Below are 17,102 nucleotides of genomic sequence, written 5' to 3'. Positions count from 1 at the left end.
CCTGTGGAAGTCCTGTAATCGAATCCTGCTAGCCTTCAGATTCCCTGGGGATCCCCCTTCGCTTTGTTGTCCCCAGGCTGAGAAGCCAGATGTGGGGCTTAGAATGTTCACAGCAGTGGGAGAACTTCTTTGGCATTATTGTTCTCTAATTTGTGGGTTGCCCACCCAGCAGATATGGGATTTGATTTTATCATGATTGTGCCCCTCCTAACTGTCTTGTTGTAGCTTCTAATTTGTCTTTGGACGTGGGGTATCTTTTTTTGGTGGGTTCCAGTGTCCTCCTGTCAATGGTTGTTCAACAGCTAGTTGCAAATTTGGTGCTTTCGCAGCAGGAGATGAGCACACATCCTTCTACTCTGCCATCTTGAACTGGAAATCTAACACAAAGTCTAGTTTTAAACTATTGTGACTAAAAAGGCTTGAAGTAAAAATCCACTCAGGATATGTTTGAGTGCATTTTATATTTTCTTCCTTGCAATGGGTCCTGCAAGAGCTGCGATAGAGATTTCATAGTTGACCCCGGATCTCTGGGAAGTGACATTAGTACACGGAACTTGGTGATATCTATATCTATATATGAGTATCTCTCTATATCATCTGTATTGCATGGAGGACTTATCTGTGAATGCCATGGACACTCAAAGACAGATGCCTCTGAAATAGTAGGATACTTGGAAAAGAGGTGTGAGCTGTGTTATAAAAGACTCTCTAATATTCCCATGCTGAACCCACAGGAACTGTTCTTGATCATAGTAACACACAGAAGTCTGCTTTCTCCTTCCTCCTGACAGTACCATTGCCACTACTCTGGTGACGTTTGTGTGTATATAGGATGATTGCTGGGACTGGAGATAGTTTCTATTCCGGCATGGGGAAAATATCCTCTTCTTCCCTCCCCCTTGTGTCCTGCTCTTATTTTCCAATAGTAACAAATGTCAAGACACTGCAGTTAATTTGAGTGAAAACAACTTTGCTCCAAAATGGAAAAATACTTTATTTAATGAAATCTGTCTTACTCAAGAGGGCAGGAAAAGGGAGATAAACCTTAAAGCATTATTTAATAGGACCTACTCAGATTATTTTGAACAAATACATTTTTAGAGGCTAAATTAATAGATTCAAAAAACAACCATTACCAGGCTCAGTGCTAAAGGATTTTTTTTTTAAATACTTTTGGGAATTTCTAAAATAAAAATGTTAAATATTCCAAAGGCTAAGCAATAAACTTGGATTTTAAAAAATCCATGCTTTGGATTAAGGATGGTATTTTAAAATTATTTAAAAAAAACGAGTATTATTCTAACATAAAGATTTATGAATAGGATTAATAAATTTTGTTGTTTTATGCCACAAAGTGAAAGTGAAAGTTGCTCAGTTGTGTCCGACTCTTTGCAACCCCATGGACTCTACAGTCCATGGAATTCTCCAGGCCAGGATACTAGAGTGGGTAGCCTTTCCCATCTCCAAGGCATCTTCCCAACCCAGGGATCGAACCCAGGTCTCCCTCATTGCAGGTGGATTCTTTACCAGCTGAGCCACAAGGGAAGCCCAAGAATACTGGAGTGCGTAGCCTATACCTTCTCCAGCGGATCTTCCTGAATCAGGAATCGAACTGCAAGCACATTCTTTACCAGCTGAGCTATCAGGGAAGCCCTTTTTGCCTCAAAAGCAATTTTTAAATAATGCCAAATTTTGGTGTACCTTTTACACAACCCATTTAACTTAGCCATATGTAGTACTGCTTTGTTGTTGTCATCAAAGCATTTTACTAGTTATAAATAGGCATACATGAAACTGCAGTCAGTGTCTTGTTTCTTGTACCTGTACCCTGCAAACAGACTGAGTTAAGGATTCCAAGGCAAGTACTTTCTTTAGGAGATGGTCCCAGGCAGTTGTCAAAGTAGAGTGAATAGGTAAGTGAGAGGGTCAGGAGGTGCAGGCCATAGACAGTTCATTGTCAAGCAAGTTTCTGTTGTGGTAGCTGAAGTTTGAGCCCACCGGAAATCTGGGAGCCACTATAGAACAAGTGAGGGTGGAGGGAGCTGAGGGATATTTGTACATTAGTAGCTCAGAGGGTGAGTGATAATTTTGAAGTGCTGTGAGAGCAGCCCAGATGGGCTCTGCAGGTGGGAGAAGGTCCTGAAAGAATGTTGGTATCATTAGATTATGTGCTGAGAAGGGGAGAATAGGCGGGTGACCCCTGCAGTTGGTTATGGTATAGTTAAATTTTTTTCTGCGTGAGCTTAGTGCTACTAGTGTATTCTTAGCTACTTAGCCCTCAACCACTATCTGAGTTGAATGTGTTATTGTCACTGCTTTGTCCTGGTGGGGCAATTTTGATTGCAAATGTTGAGAAAAGGCAAGCATTATGACAGAGTGCTATGACAGAGTGTGTTAGAAAGACCCAACAGGAAAGTACTAAGCTGTAAGATGCAAGCTTAAAGAGGCCTTTGCAAGGAATTGTTTAAGGAAACAAGATGTAAAGATTTGTGTGTAATTAAGGATAGTTGGACCAGTCAGAATGGCTGCGATCCAAAAGTCTACAAATAATAAATGCTGGAGAGGGTGTGGAGAAAAGGGAACCCTCATACACTGTTGGTGGGAATGCAAACTAGTACAGCCACTATGGAGAACAGTGTGGAGATTCCTTAAAAAACTGGAAATAGAACTGCCTTATGATCCAGCAATCCCACTGCTGGGCATACACACTGAGGAAACCAGAAGGGAAAGAGACACGTGTACCCCAATGTTCATCGCAGCACTGTTTATAATAGCCAGGACATGGAAGCAACCTAGATGTCCATCAGCAGATAAATGGATAAGCAAGCTGTGGTACATACACACAATGGAGTATTACTCAGCCATTAAAAAGAATACATTTGAATCAGTTCTAATGAGGTGGATGAAACTGGAGCCTATTATACAGAGTGAAGTAAGCCAGAAGGAAAAACATAAATACAGTATACTAACGCATATATATGGAATTTAGAAAGATGGTAACAATAACCCGGTGTACGAGACAGCAAAAGAGACACTGATGTATAGAACAGTCTTATGGACTCTGTGGGAGAGGGAGAGGGTGGGAAGATTTGGGAGAGTGGCATTGAAACATGTAAAATATCATGTAGGAAACGAGTTGCCAGTCCAGGTTCGATGCACGATGCTGGATGCTTGATGCTTGGGGCTGGTGCACTGGGACGGCCCAGAGGGATGGTTTGGGGAGGGAGGAGGGAGGAGGGTTCGGGATGGGGAACACATGTATACCTGTGGCGGATTCATTTTGATATTTGGCGAAACTAATACAATTATGTAAAGTTTAAAAATAAAATAAAATTAGAAAAAAAAAAAAGGATAGTTGGAGAAGATCTGGGCCATATTTCAAAACCAGAAAGCCTAACAAAGGGGCTTGCATGGACCAATGATAATTATTAATTAATTATTTGAATTAATGCAAAGCTTAATAAAGAGCACTGTACCTTGGAGGTTTAACTCCCAGTTGTGCAGTTAGCATCTAGAAAAATTAGGACCAGAGACAGTCCTGACTTCAGTGAATGTGATGAGATTGGAAGGAGCTGAGCCATTGTAGGTGTAGAAAGCCAGATCTGATCTCTTTGGATGCTGCGGATTCTGTGCAAGTGCCATTTCCAGGAACTCCTCATCCTCGTCTAAATGGAGTTTGTGCCTATGAAGTCAGCTACCATATGTCATTTATTTCTAGTAAAGCCAGGTAGCGAGTGTTAGGTACTCTTGTGAATGGTTCAAGATAAATAAACCTATTGATTTATTAATGATTGCTCAAGAGTTTAACATCACTGTATAATGTGTATACAAAGTGTTACACAGATACAAAGTAGGGGAAATTACAGTTTACCTTATGTAGTGTAAATAAGAGTTCTTTTCCTACTTTTGGATGCTTTTCACATATAAATAAAGCTTTGCATAGGTCATTTTCATTTTCTTTGGAAACAGTAATTCAGTCTGTTGGGGGGGGGCAGTGGGGGGATGGGAATCTTGTTAAGAGGTGGAATTTAACAATGCTGAAGCTTTCACAGAAGATCAAGATTCATTATTAAAAGCCTTAACTTTGGAGACATTAGAGATAATTTTTCATCATTTTCCTGAATATGAGTGGGCAGCTTTTAGAACCTATTAGAAGAACTAGTGCTGCGGATCTGTCCTGCCCTACGTAATCCTGTTCCTTGTACTTGAGGTGCATTCCTGATCCTAGGTTCCTGACATGTTTATCATTGGTCCATGCAAGCCCCTTTGTTAGGCTTTCTGGTTTTGAAATATGGCCCAGATCTTTTTCAGGCTTAGGCAACACTTTGAGAGGCTTTGGGGGCAAAGTGGGGAACTCTTGGGCCCTGGAAGGCGCAAACAGAGGCGGCAGCTATCGCCCCAAATCAGAAAGTGGTGGATAAGTTTTTTTGTTTTTTTTTTTTAAAGTTTGCGCAGAGGGGGAGGTAGCTCGCCAGGGCGTCTGGCCACAGTGTCCTGTAAGTCCTCTCCTCTCTCCTCTGCTGATTTTTTCTTCCTTCTTCTCTTTAAATCTTTCTCGTTTTCTTTCCCTCACTCTATCTTTTTTCCTTCCTCTTCTCTTCTCTTTTACTTTCTATCATTTCCTTCTTGTTTCCCTCTTTCATTCTCCCTTCTTCCTTACTTTCGCCTTACTACCTTCTCTTTCTTTCGTTTCTTTTCCTTTACCCTCTTTCTCTCTAACTTTTTCTTTCCTCCTCCCTCTCTTTCTCTCTGTATCTCTTTTTCTAACTTCCTTTTTTCCTTTTTCTATCTTGCTGCATTCCCTGATTCCTTCCTCCTCCGTTCCTCTCTCCTTTTCACTCTTTAGCTTTTTCTCTATCTTTAGATCTTTCTCTATTTTCTTTTTTTCTTTTTCACTTTTTTATTTTTTATTTTTATTTTTTGCTTGGGTGAGGCCCCCCTGAGGGGGTTTCCTGCAAGGAGCAGGCTCTGTATATTGTGTATTTTTTAAAAGCTCCTTTATTTAAGAGAAATCTTTTTTATCTTTTTCAGCTTTAGGCAATGCTCTGGGAGACTTTGGATGTAAACTGGGGAATTTTTAGGCCCTGGGAGGTGCAAGCGGAGGTGGAGTAGTTGCCTTAAATCAGAAATTGTTGGACAAATTTTTAAAGGTTTGTGTAGAGGGAGAGGGGGCTCGCCAGGGCGCCCGGCCGCAGCGTCCTGTAAGCCCTCTCACTCCTCGGGAGGTAGAGCACAGTGTCCCTCCTCTTCCTTGTCAATGGCAGAAAATATGATCTGCGCAGAAGGTGGAGACCCACTACCATCCACCGCTATAGCCTCTCCCATAGGTCATCCCACAGCCTCATGATGAGGGTCCAGAACATTTTTAATCATATTTATAGGATAAGTTTTTAGTTGTTTTTTACCTTCACCCAAGTATCTAAATTAACAGTAGCCTCTTTAACAGTTTCAAGATTACTTGTATAAAGAGTTGCCATTCTTAGTTTCAGTGTTATCCATGTCAGAAAGTTAAATATAATAGAAGATAAAGCTTTTAGCTTTCAAAAGATCAGGCTTTTCTTTGGCCTTTTAACTTCAGAAACCATTTTTTCTCTCTAACTCTTTAACACTTTCAACACTTCCCACTCCTACTCGCCCTGTCTATCCTACAGGGGGGTCCGCGGCACCCTGAGTGGGGTCCTATCCGTCCCTAAAATTCAACACTGGGGGAAAGGGTTGGGGACCTACCTTCGAATCGTCCCTGTATCGGGCGCCACCTGCCGGGGTCCTGCCCCGGCTGATCCAGGGTATTCGAAGCGGGGATGGCGTCGGCGACCTATTTATTTAAATATTTTATCAAAGATATAAAGAGTAATAGGATGAGGATAGCTCAGTAGGAAAATTCAGTGGAGAAAAGAGGCTGAGTAGCTTGGTTTACGCGGGAGACCAATAAAACTTCAAGACAAGAAGTTTGCACCACTTACATAGGCCGCAGGCGTCCTTCCGTTCTCCCGAAGGAGAGGAGACACTGAGGCCTCCCCGGTCGGATCTTAGAAGCCCAGGCATAATTAGTAAGCATGGTGGGTTCCGTGCTCCAGATGGAGACTCAACCAGAGTGAGAGAGAGAGCGACATGGGGAGACCAGTATTTCGAGAAACTGATCCCAATTCTTTATTTTCCAGAGTCTGTTTTTATACACTGAGATGTTATACAAAAGTCACATGGGGACAGCAGTCCTGACTTTTATTAAAGTCAGGTGCTTCAGACAAATGTATACAGAGGTCTTAGGGGTGTTACATCATCTTCTGGCCAGGGGGGCCTGCTGACAATTTACGACCCTCTCCTTGTGACAGCGGTCAGTCAATCAGGACACTTATTTCTCCAGGGCTGATTATTCTCAAAACAGATAAATAAAAAGGAAAAAAGAAAAAAGAAAAAAAAAAAAGAAATATGGCCCACTAAACGGCACTCAGTATACTCTTCACCTAGAGTTGCCTGTTTTTCCTTTTTTTATTTTTTGAATAGATAATACATGCACATGGTTCACAATTTAAAAGCTACAAAAGGATAAACAGCAGAGAGTAAGATTCCCACTCTCATCTGTCACCTAGTGGCTTATTTCCCCTCTTCAGGATCAGTTGGCAAAGCTTGACCTCCTCTATGACTTACCAGAGGTTTTCTATGTGTTTACAAATATATGTATGTTTGTGTGTGCAGATGTATATATGTTTGTATCCTCGCATGCAAATTATGGTCCATTATTCCCACTGATCTGTACCTTGCCTTTTTTTTTTTTTTTCTTTACTGTTCTTAGGTTGCTCAGTGAGCACAGAATTGGAACAAAGCAAACTGGAAGATCCTAGTTGGTCATGCTTTCAAGCTGCTCTAAATTAAGATGTGATGATAAAAGCCTCTGAGTTACGTCAGTGTCTGCTTCATGCTAAGGCCCATGCTAAAACCCGTGTCTGTCCTCCACCTCCAAATAAAGTCTCTTAAGATATAGGTGCTCGTTTTTAAAAAGACATCACATAAAGAAAAGAAAAAGATCAGTGATTTTACTAGCATGAGTGGTCTCTATCAGTTAGTTTAGGCTTGGTTATACTGTAGTAAGGGAGAAGGCAATGGCACCCCACTCCAGTACTGTTGCCCGGAAAATCCCATGGATGGAGGAGCCTGGTAGGCTGCAGTCCATGGGGTCGCTAAGAGTCAGACACGACTGAGCGACTTCACTTTCACTTTCCACTTTCATGCATTGGAGAAGGAAATGGCACCCCACTCCAGTGTTCTTGCCTGGAGAATCCCATGGACGGAGAAGCCTGGTAGGCTGCAGTCCATGGGGTCGCAACAGAGTCGAATACGACTGAAGCAACTTAGCAGCATACTGTAGTAATAAGCTCCTTCTCAATCTCAGCCGTTTAAAGTGACAGTGAAAGTCACTGAGTCATGTTGGGTTCTTTGTGACCCCGTGGACTGTGTAGTCCATCGAATTCTCCAGGCCAGAATACTGGAATACTGGAGTGGGTAGCTGTTCCCTTCTCCAGAGGATCTTCCTAACCCTGGAATTGAACCCAGGTCTCCTGCAAGATCCCCTGGAGAAGGAAATGGCCACCCACTCCAGTACTCTTGCCTGGAGAATCCCATGGAGGGAGGAGCCTGGTAGGCTACAGTCCATGGGGTCGCAAAGAGTCAGACAGGACTGAGCGACTTCACTTTCACTTTCACTTTCTCCTGCATTGTAGGCAGAGTCTTTACCAGCTGAGCCAGGACCGAAGCCCTTAGTTTAAAAGAAAGATTTAATTCTTCTTTCTGTTTCACAGCCATGGTGGATTGGCAAGGGTTTCTGCTTATTGTAATTGTTTGGGAACTGAGGCTTATAAGCAGAACAGTCTCTAATACAGCTGGTCTCTGTGCCAGAGGGGACAAGAATGCTGTGGAGTGTCTTGATCAACAATTAAATACCCATTTTCATTATAGTTCATTGGCTAGAATTATCGCTTGGTCCCACCCAACCACAGTGAGACAGGAAGGTGCCTTTTAGGTGAACAACATTAATGACTACCACAGTTAGCCTATTAGATTGTTCAGTGTATATTTGTATCTCTGTAAAGAGATATATTTTCATATGAATAAGATAAACATGAAATAATTTTATCATTACTTTTTTCCACTTATGTTACAGCAGAATCTTTCATTGTCCTAAAAATAAGTATGTGTCTAAATATGTCTTCCCTGATAGCTCAGTTGGTAAAGAATCCACCTGCAGTGCAGGAGATCCCTGTTGGATTCCTGGGTTGGGAAGATACCCTGGAGAAGGGAAAGGCTACCCACTCCAATATTCTGGCCTGGAGAATTCCATGGATTATACAGCCCATGGGGTTGCAAAGAGTCAGACAAGACTGACTTTCACTTTTGCTTTCAAATATGTCTTAGAGGATGTATATTATTTCAGTATATGGATATATAATAATGTATTTCTTTGTGGCTCCTCTACTGAGGAAAATGTACATTAATTTTCATAAAATTGGTAGAAATATTTATAGGTTGTAAGCCATGGATTCCTATCATGGTTTCTAGGTTGTAAATATAAGCTCTATTTAGAATAACCCCTCTTCATCCCCTTTGTCCCTTCATAAAGTACCTTTTCATAGTTTTTAAAACTTGGTTTATTTGGTTTGTTTTGTATTATTTTTGGCCCCGCCGCACATCTTGTGGGATCCCAGTTCTCTGACCAGGGATTGAATCTGGATCCTTGGCAGGGAAAGCATGGAGTCCTAACCAGTTAGGACTTGATATTATGGATAGGTAAATACTGTTGTCCCTTAGTATCCATTGGGGATTGGTTCCAGGAACCCCATGTATATTACTAGGAAATTATTATCTGTGATGATTTACAAATGTGTTTTCTGTTTGTCATTTGCCGTTTGATTATCTTAGAGTTGTGATTGTGATATGTTTTGCCACACAAAATCTGTAAGGGAATCGGCTACTTGTTCCTCTATGGCTTCTGGATTTTAAGTCATAACTTTATCTCAACAAAGTGATTAAGTAATTGTTAGGTGTTTAATTTCTCCCACCCTGGGCTGTATGCTGCTGTTCTTAAGCATTTTACTTACATGTATATTATAAACCCCATGATACATTGTTTTTACTTTTGTTAAAACAATCAGCTATTAAAGAGATATAATTGAGAAAAATCTTATGTATTTACCATGTGGTTTCCATTGCTAGTGCTCTTCATTCCTTTGTGTAGAGCCAGAATTCCAAAAGGTATCATTTTCCTTCTGCCTGAAGGATTTTTTTTTAACATTTCTTATAGTTCAGATCTCTTTTATCTTTTGAGTGTTTAAAAATGCCTTTACTTTTGAAAGGTTTTTGCTGAGTATGGGATTCAAGGTTGGCCTTTCTCTTTTTTCTTTCTGCACTTTTAAAGACCTTGTTCTGTTGTCTTGTCACTTACATTGGTTCCTACAAGGAATCTGATATCCTTATCTTTGTTTCTCTGATGTAATGCATACTTTTCCCTCTGGCTGCTTTTAAGATTTTCTCTTTATCACTGGTTTTGAGAATTTGATTATGGCATATTTTCCTTCACTTTGTGCTTAAGACTCTTTGAATTTCTTGTATCTGTCAGTTTAAAGAGTTTATCAATTTAGGAAACTTTCAACTATTATTTCTTTAAATATTTTTTTCTGCCTGCTCCCCTTCCTTAATATACAATTACTTATATATTAAGCCTTTAAAAAATATATATATTAGGCCATTTTAAGCTGCCCAAGAGCTCACTGATGGTTCAGTTTTTTTGGATTTTTTTTTTCCCCTCTCACTTTCATTTGGATAGGTTTACTACTATGCCTTAAAATTCACTAATATTTTCCTATTTTTTTTATCAGCCATTAATCAAATCCAATGTAATTTTATCTCATAGATTGTAGTTTTCATTTTTAGAAAAGCTCAATTTAAACCTTTTTTTGTAGCCTCTGTGTCTTTTTTTTTTTTTTTTGCTCTATTTAAAAGATAAAAGCACTTTGAGATATAATTCACATACCATATAATCCAGTCATTTAAAGTGTACATTTCAGTGGTTTATTTTTTGTAGTACATTTTAACACTAAGTCCCTTCAGTCATGTCCGACTCTGTGCAACCCCATAGACGGCAGCCCACCAGGCTCCCCCGTCCCTGGGATTCTCCAGGCAAGAACACTGGAGTGGGTTGCCATTTCCTTCTCCAATGCATGAAAGTGAAAAGTGAAATCGCTCAGTCGCTCAGTCGTGTCCGACTCTTAGCGACCCCATGGACTGCAGCCTAACAGGCTCCTCCGTCCATGGGATTTTTCCAAGCAAGAGTACTGGAGTGGCGTGCCATTGCCTTCTCCTGTACATTTTATGTAGTATTTCAATACTAAATATTTTTTTAAAATATTATTTTGGGGGATAAATAGTATGTTTACAGAGTTGTATGACTATTCTCATAATCTAATTTTAGAACATTTTTGTTACTCAAGAAAGAAACCTTGTACCTAATAGCAATGACTTCCCATTCCTTTCACCTTCTTCATTCCAGCCCTGGGTAACCACTAATCTACTTTCCGTCATTGTAGATTTTGGGTATTTCATAGAAACAGGATTATGCTATTAGTGATATGACTAGTTTCTTTTACTTAGCATGATGTTTGTGAGGTTCATCCATCTTGTAGCATGTACCATACTTCATTTCTTTTTATGGCTGAAAAATATTCCATTGTATAACTAGATCACATTAAACATATGTGTACACGTGCGTGTGTAAGCTTATGTGGACATATATTTTCATCTACTTACTGAACATACGAACGCTGTTATGATAACTTTTAATTTTTTTTCTGCTAATTCTAACTTGACCCTCAGTTCTAGGTCAATTTTGATTGATTGATTAGTTCCTTCTTAATGGGTCATATTTTTCTGGTTCCTAGCATGCCTGGCAGTCTTTGATTGGATGCTGAATTTTGCATTAGTGGCTGCTGAATATTTTTGTATTTTTATAAATCTTACTGAGTTTTGTTCAGGAATGCAGTAAAGTTACTAATTTCATACTTTCAGTTCTTGCTTTTATGATTTATTAAGTGGGACTGGATCAGTGCTCAGTTGAGAACGAATTATTCATTATTGAGGCAAGACCTTCCTGAGTCTTACCCAGTGGCCTGTGCAACTTAGGAATTTTCACAGAATGGCCTGGGAAGACAAGTACTCTCACAGCTTGTATGAACGCCAGATGCTGTTTGCTGTAATCCTTTCAGATGGACTTCAGTAGTGTCCTAACATGTGTGTTCTGTACTCTCAAGTATTGGAGAGTTTTTACAGATCTCTGAGATTCCCTCAGACTTCCCAGGTAGCTCAGTAGTAAAGCTTGGCTTTGATCCCTGGGTTGGGAAGATCCCCTAGAATAGGAAATGGCAACCCGCTCCAGCATTCCTGCTTGGAAAATTCCATAAACAGAGGAGACTGGTAGGCTACAGTCCATGGGGTCGCAAAGAGTCCGACGTGACTGGGCAGACACGCACAGGTTCCCTGTCTTTGCAGCCTCCTTCTCTGGTACTCTGTACTGTGAACTTTTGCTGCTTAGTTCCTTGGATTCAGTTTCATCACAGCTCGGTGTCTGATGGGTTCTGCCTTGGTTTATCCTTTCTGTGCAGTAGCCATAAACTGGGGGTAATTGTACGGCTGATTTTTTAATTTACTGTGTCTTGGGGATTGCTGCCTTCCATTGCCTGATATCCAGAGTCCTGAAAACCATTATTTAATGTATTTTGTCTGATTAAAACAATTTTTTAAAGGAGGAATGGTAAATCAGGTCTCTGTTATTCTATCTTGGCTAGCAGTGGAAATCCTGTTTTCTTATATATTTTCTGTTTTCATTTCATTTAAATATTTTCTCCATTTGAAATTTATTCTGCTTTGAGGTCATGGAATTGCTTTTATTTATTTTTTCAGGTGGCTACCTAATACTGTTTATTTATTCAACATCTGATTGGATTTTTCATCTTTGTCATGTGTTGAGTTCCTGTACGTGGCTAGTCTATTTCAGAACTTTTGTTCTGTTGTATATATATCTATTGGGTACTAGGAATAGTCTGTATTAGTAATGGAGTAATATCTGATAATGCTAACTTCTTCTTAGAACTCATTTTTTAAAAAACCAACTTTTTCTCCAGCTATTCCTGTTTGTTCTTGCATATCTTTCCATATAAATTTTAGGATCAACTTGCCTATTCCATAAATAAACAAAAAATCTTGCTGGTTGCTTACATGAATTAACTTGGACAAAAAAAATCTTTAGGATGATGGCTCTCCTGTCCACAAACATGGTATAATATGCTCAAGTCTCAGTAGCTCATTAATGTGTTATAATTTCATACTGTACAATGTCTTACATTTTTAACAAGTTTTAACCCTTTTTCTTAGGTACTTTAATCTTTGTTGTTACTGTTATAAATGGGATTTTTTTCCTCTTCTGTTTGTTTCACCTATTAATAGTTTTCTGAGCAATTAGCTGAACTGTTTATGAAGAATATTTTAATTTTACTTAGGCTCCACAGTTTCTACCAAAGGGTTTGGAAGGTAGAAGTGGCTAGTCAATGTTTAGATGTTAGAATAAAGACTAGGAGTTACTCTAACTATATTAATACAACATTTACAATGTAGATGATTACCTCATGGCTTTGTTTTTATTATTAAAGTTTAGAGATTTATCATTCTGATCTTATTGGTATTTTATCTTAATTTAGCCCTTGGAAATAAGACTCTATTAATACCCTTGTTTAGCTACCTGTTTTTGAACTATGTAGATTAAGTTAGTATGGCTCATAGTGATTGTATTCAATGAACAGATTTCTTTATTTGATAGGTGAGTTAGGAATTTGCTTCTGAAGCCAATGGCCTGTTAAAAACTTAGAGTTGTACATGGCTGTAAGAAATTAAAGCAAAGACACAAATAAATGGAAAGACTTTCCCTGTCTGTGAATTGGAAAACTTAATATTATTAAAATGTCCATACTGCCAAAAGCAATCCCTATCAAAGTGCCAATGGCATATTTGTAGAAATTGAAAAAGCATCCTAAAATTCGTATAGAAAGACAAAGCTTAGGCTTCACACTTTTGATTTCAAAACATATTGCAAAGCTATAGTAATCAAAATAATATGGTACTCAGCAATAAAAAAGGCAAATATTTTAAAAACTCACTGTACCAAGTGTTGAGGAGGATGTGGAGCATTTAGAACTCTCATATACTGTCCTGAGGAGTGTGAAATGATACAACCATGATGGAAACCAGTTGGTCAGCTGCTTAAAAAGCTAAACATACATGTCCCAGTGATCCCACTCTTAGGTATTTACCAAAGAGAAAAAATAACACCTGTCCACACAAAGACTTCTACATAAATGTTCAAGGCAGCTTTCTTTGTAATAGGCAAAAATTAAAAACCAAGAAGTATCCATTACCAGGCAAATGGATTATCAAGTTGTTATATATTCATACAATGGAATAATACTATTCAGCAATATAAAGGAAAGAACTGTTGATAGGTGCAGCACACCGTCTGGACCTTGAAGTCATTAGGTGGAGTGAAACAATACTGATAAAAAGAAGCATATACTTTTAAGATTCCATTTATATAAAATTCTAAAATTCTCAAATTGTTTTAAGTGACAGAATATAAATAAGTGGTTGCCTAGGGATGGATGTCAAAGGGGGGATGGATTACAGAGGCACAAGAAGAAACTTTAGATGGTAATGAAAATATCTATCTTGATTCATTGTGTATATGGATATCAAAGTTGATTTTAAATATGTGCAGTTTATTGTGCATAAAGTATATCTAAATAAAGATATTTTAAACAGTAAAAACAAAAGATAAAAAACAACAAACCAGTATTATACTGGCATAAAGACAGATATAGACCAATGGAACAGAATAGAGCCCCAGAATAAACCATCATGTATATGGTCAAATACTTTTAAACAAAGGTGCCAAGGTTGCACCATAGGGAAAGGATAGTCTCTCAACAATGGTGATGGGAAAACTGGGTATTCACATGCAGAAGAATGAAGCTGGACTCTTACCTTACATCATATACAAAAATGAGCTCAGGATTTTGGTAAGACCAAAAACTGTAAAACTCCTATGAGAAAACATAAGGGACTGAAGTTGGCAGTGATTTCTTGGATCTGCGCCAAAGCACAGGCAACAAAAGCAAAAACAGGCAAACAGGACTATGTCAAACTTCTGCTTATTAAAGGACAGAATCAATACAGTGAAAGACAACCTATGGAATGGGAAAAATATTTGCAAACCATGTATCTGGTAAATGAGTTAATATTAGGTGTTATATATCCAGAATATATAAATACTCCTACAACTCAATTGACTTCCCTGGTGGCTCAGACGGTAAAGCGTCTGTCTACAACACAGGAGACCCGGGTTTGATCCCTGGGTTGGGAAGATCCCCTGGAAAAGGAAATGGCAATCCACTCCGGGACTATTGCCTGGAAAATCCCATGGACAGAGGAGCCTAGTAGACTACAGCCCATGGGGTCTGTAGCTACAACTCAACAGAAAATAAACAATCCAATTAAAAAATGGGCAAAAGTTGAATAGACGTTTCTCCAAAAAAGATATACAAATAGCCAATAGATTGTACTGGGAAAAGATTTCAGAGTCTTTCCTCCTGTGCAATCTCCTTTACTCTCACACTGAACACTTCACTTCTGACATTTCTGGTTTTCCCCATTCCAAGCAATTCTGTGACACCAGCTGGGTGCTCTACAACTTAATTCTGACAGTATCTATCTGTTGCTAGTGTCAGAGCTCACAGGTTAAGTACTCAGTCCCACAAGACTATGCACCCCCTGCCAATCAGAAATCCATGTTGTTACCTGTGCTTTGACCAATCAGCTGGGTTAATAGAAGACTTTCAGTGAACATCCCACTTTCTTTCTTCAGTTCAGTTCAGTTCAGTCACTCAGTCATGTCCGACTTTTTGCGACTCCATGAACCGCAGCATGCCAGGCCTGTCTCTCCTGTCCATCACCAACTCCTGGAGTTCACCCAAACTCACGTGCATCAAGTTGGTGATGCCATCCAGCCATCTCATCCTCTGTCGTCTCCTTCTCCTCCTGCCCCCAACCCCTCCCAGCATCAGGGTCTTTTCCAATGAGTCAACTCTTCGCATGAAGTGGCCAAAGTATTGGAATTTCAGCCTCAGCATCAGTCCTTCCAGTGAACACCCAGAACTGGTCTCCTTTAGGATGGACTGGTTAGATCTCCTTGCACTTTCTTTCTTAAGTTTCTGCAAAGGTTTGCAGCTTCCAGCTCTCCTCCTGGATCCCTCAGGGTGTTTCTTCTGTGATGTCATAGCTCCCCAAGGAAGCAAAGTTTTGAAAGGACTTGAGCCTGGAAAACTGCAAGTAAAGCATCTTCTTTATATGATGACTTTTTTGGTGGTTTTTTTGCGCCTCTTTCTTTTTGGGGAAAAAAGCTAAAATACTAATCTTGACAGATATATAAAGTAAGCAGTTTTTGGAAGTCACTTACTTGAACCATTTAATTATTTTTCCATAGGCTTACTTGAGGCCACATTTTTAGGGCGGTTATTCTTATGTATGCAGTGATTTGGGATACATTTGTTGAAAGTTTTGTTTTACCCTGTTGTCACAAGTAACCTTGGGTAAGTTACTTATTCTTCCTTGGCACTGCCTCCAGTCTAAAATGAGAGTGATAATACCTATATCATATGACTGTGGTGAAAAGTGAAATAATGTGTGTAGTGCCTAGATTAGGATGTACTCATAAATGAGAATTTCCTTTTCTTTGAACCTTGTCTGTCCTTCCATTTGTTAAATTTGTTAAACAGGCATTTTCTGAGTGCCTGTTGTGTCCTAGGCACTGTGCTAGGTGGGGTGTGTTTCTGACTACAGGTGCTCTCATTCTTTTCAAGCAGCTGAGAAAATCAGAGTTGTGCTGTGAGCCTGGGGACCAAAGGCCCTAAAAGCAGGAGCGAAGTCATAGCTCCCTTGCTTTTGTGCTGCTGACAGTGGAGTCCTTTGTCTCTTACTATCCACTTGTCAGAAGGTGTAGATTAGAAACCGAAGGACTTAATTCCTTGGTGTTTATCATAGTAACCATTAACCACATATTAGCAGATATTAAACATTTCCATCACTGCAGAAAGTTTCATTGGGCTTTGATGTTCTTGGTAGTGTGAGTGAGTTGGATTATTAGTTTTTAGACAAGAGATGTTAGAACTCCAGAATATTCTGCTATGTTTATTTTACTTACAGCAAGTCTTAGTTAGAGGCTTATGACATGATGATATTAAGTCATTTTTCTCCTTATTCTCAATCCAGAGTACTTTTTAAATAATCTGGCTGATAGAATAAAATGGCAGATAAGCTTTCTATTAAAAAATAGGCTTTAGTTCTGTGAATTTTCCTTCATGATTTTAGGAACACTTTGTAGCCTTTTTCTTTTTATAAACTGACGAAGGATAAAAATATTTAATATTTTAAAACTCCTTGCAAGAATAGCTATACTATTTCTTCTTGTATGTTTTTAGTTTTGGTTTCTTTAAGTTGCAGTATAATTTACTATTCATGCATGGTCTGTAGTATATACTTAATAGATCAACATAGTTCTTAATTATATTCTATACAAAATACTTTATTTTGTAGTGTTTTCATGGATCTGTACCAGTCAAGATTTTTTTTGGCTACCTCAGCTCCTGTCTCCTCTGCTTTTAAAAAGCAAAGTTTAGTTCGTACTTAGTAAAATGCACAGATTTATGTATACAGTTTGAAGTTTTATAAGTTTATGCTTCTGTGAACCATTCCTTCTGGGCTCCTTTCCACTCAACTCCCTTTTATCCCAAGTAATCACTGTTCTGATTTCTATCAGGATAGACTACTATTAACTGTTCTTGAATTTTATATATCTGTAATCATACAGCATGACCCCTTGTGTCTGTTTTTTGCTTTGCATAACCGTCTTAAAGATGCATCCATTTTATTTTGTATATCCAAACTTCATTTGTTTGTTTTTGCTGAGTAATTTTCAGTTGTATGAATATACCACAATCTGTTTATCCATTCTC

At 39.0% G+C, this 17,102-nt stretch overlaps 1 protein-coding gene across 26 annotated transcripts in view; it reads left to right on the top strand.

Annotated features, from left to right (window-relative positions):
- Positions 1–17,102, top strand: part of CDC14B (cell division cycle 14B) — a 164,754-nt gene that overhangs the window by 14,828 nt on the left and 132,824 nt on the right. The gene's annotated exons all lie outside the window — the stretch shown is intronic.

Source organism: Bos grunniens, chromosome 8 (genome assembly GCF_055505025.1).
Source record: "Bos grunniens cultivar Pamir isolate PY7600 chromosome 8, Bosgru_T2T1.0, whole genome shotgun sequence".
Taxonomy (NCBI): Eukaryota; Metazoa; Chordata; class Mammalia; order Artiodactyla; family Bovidae; genus Bos; species Bos grunniens.
Note: the sequence above shows the minus strand (reverse complement) of the source record. Positions and strands in the feature narration are given on the sequence as shown.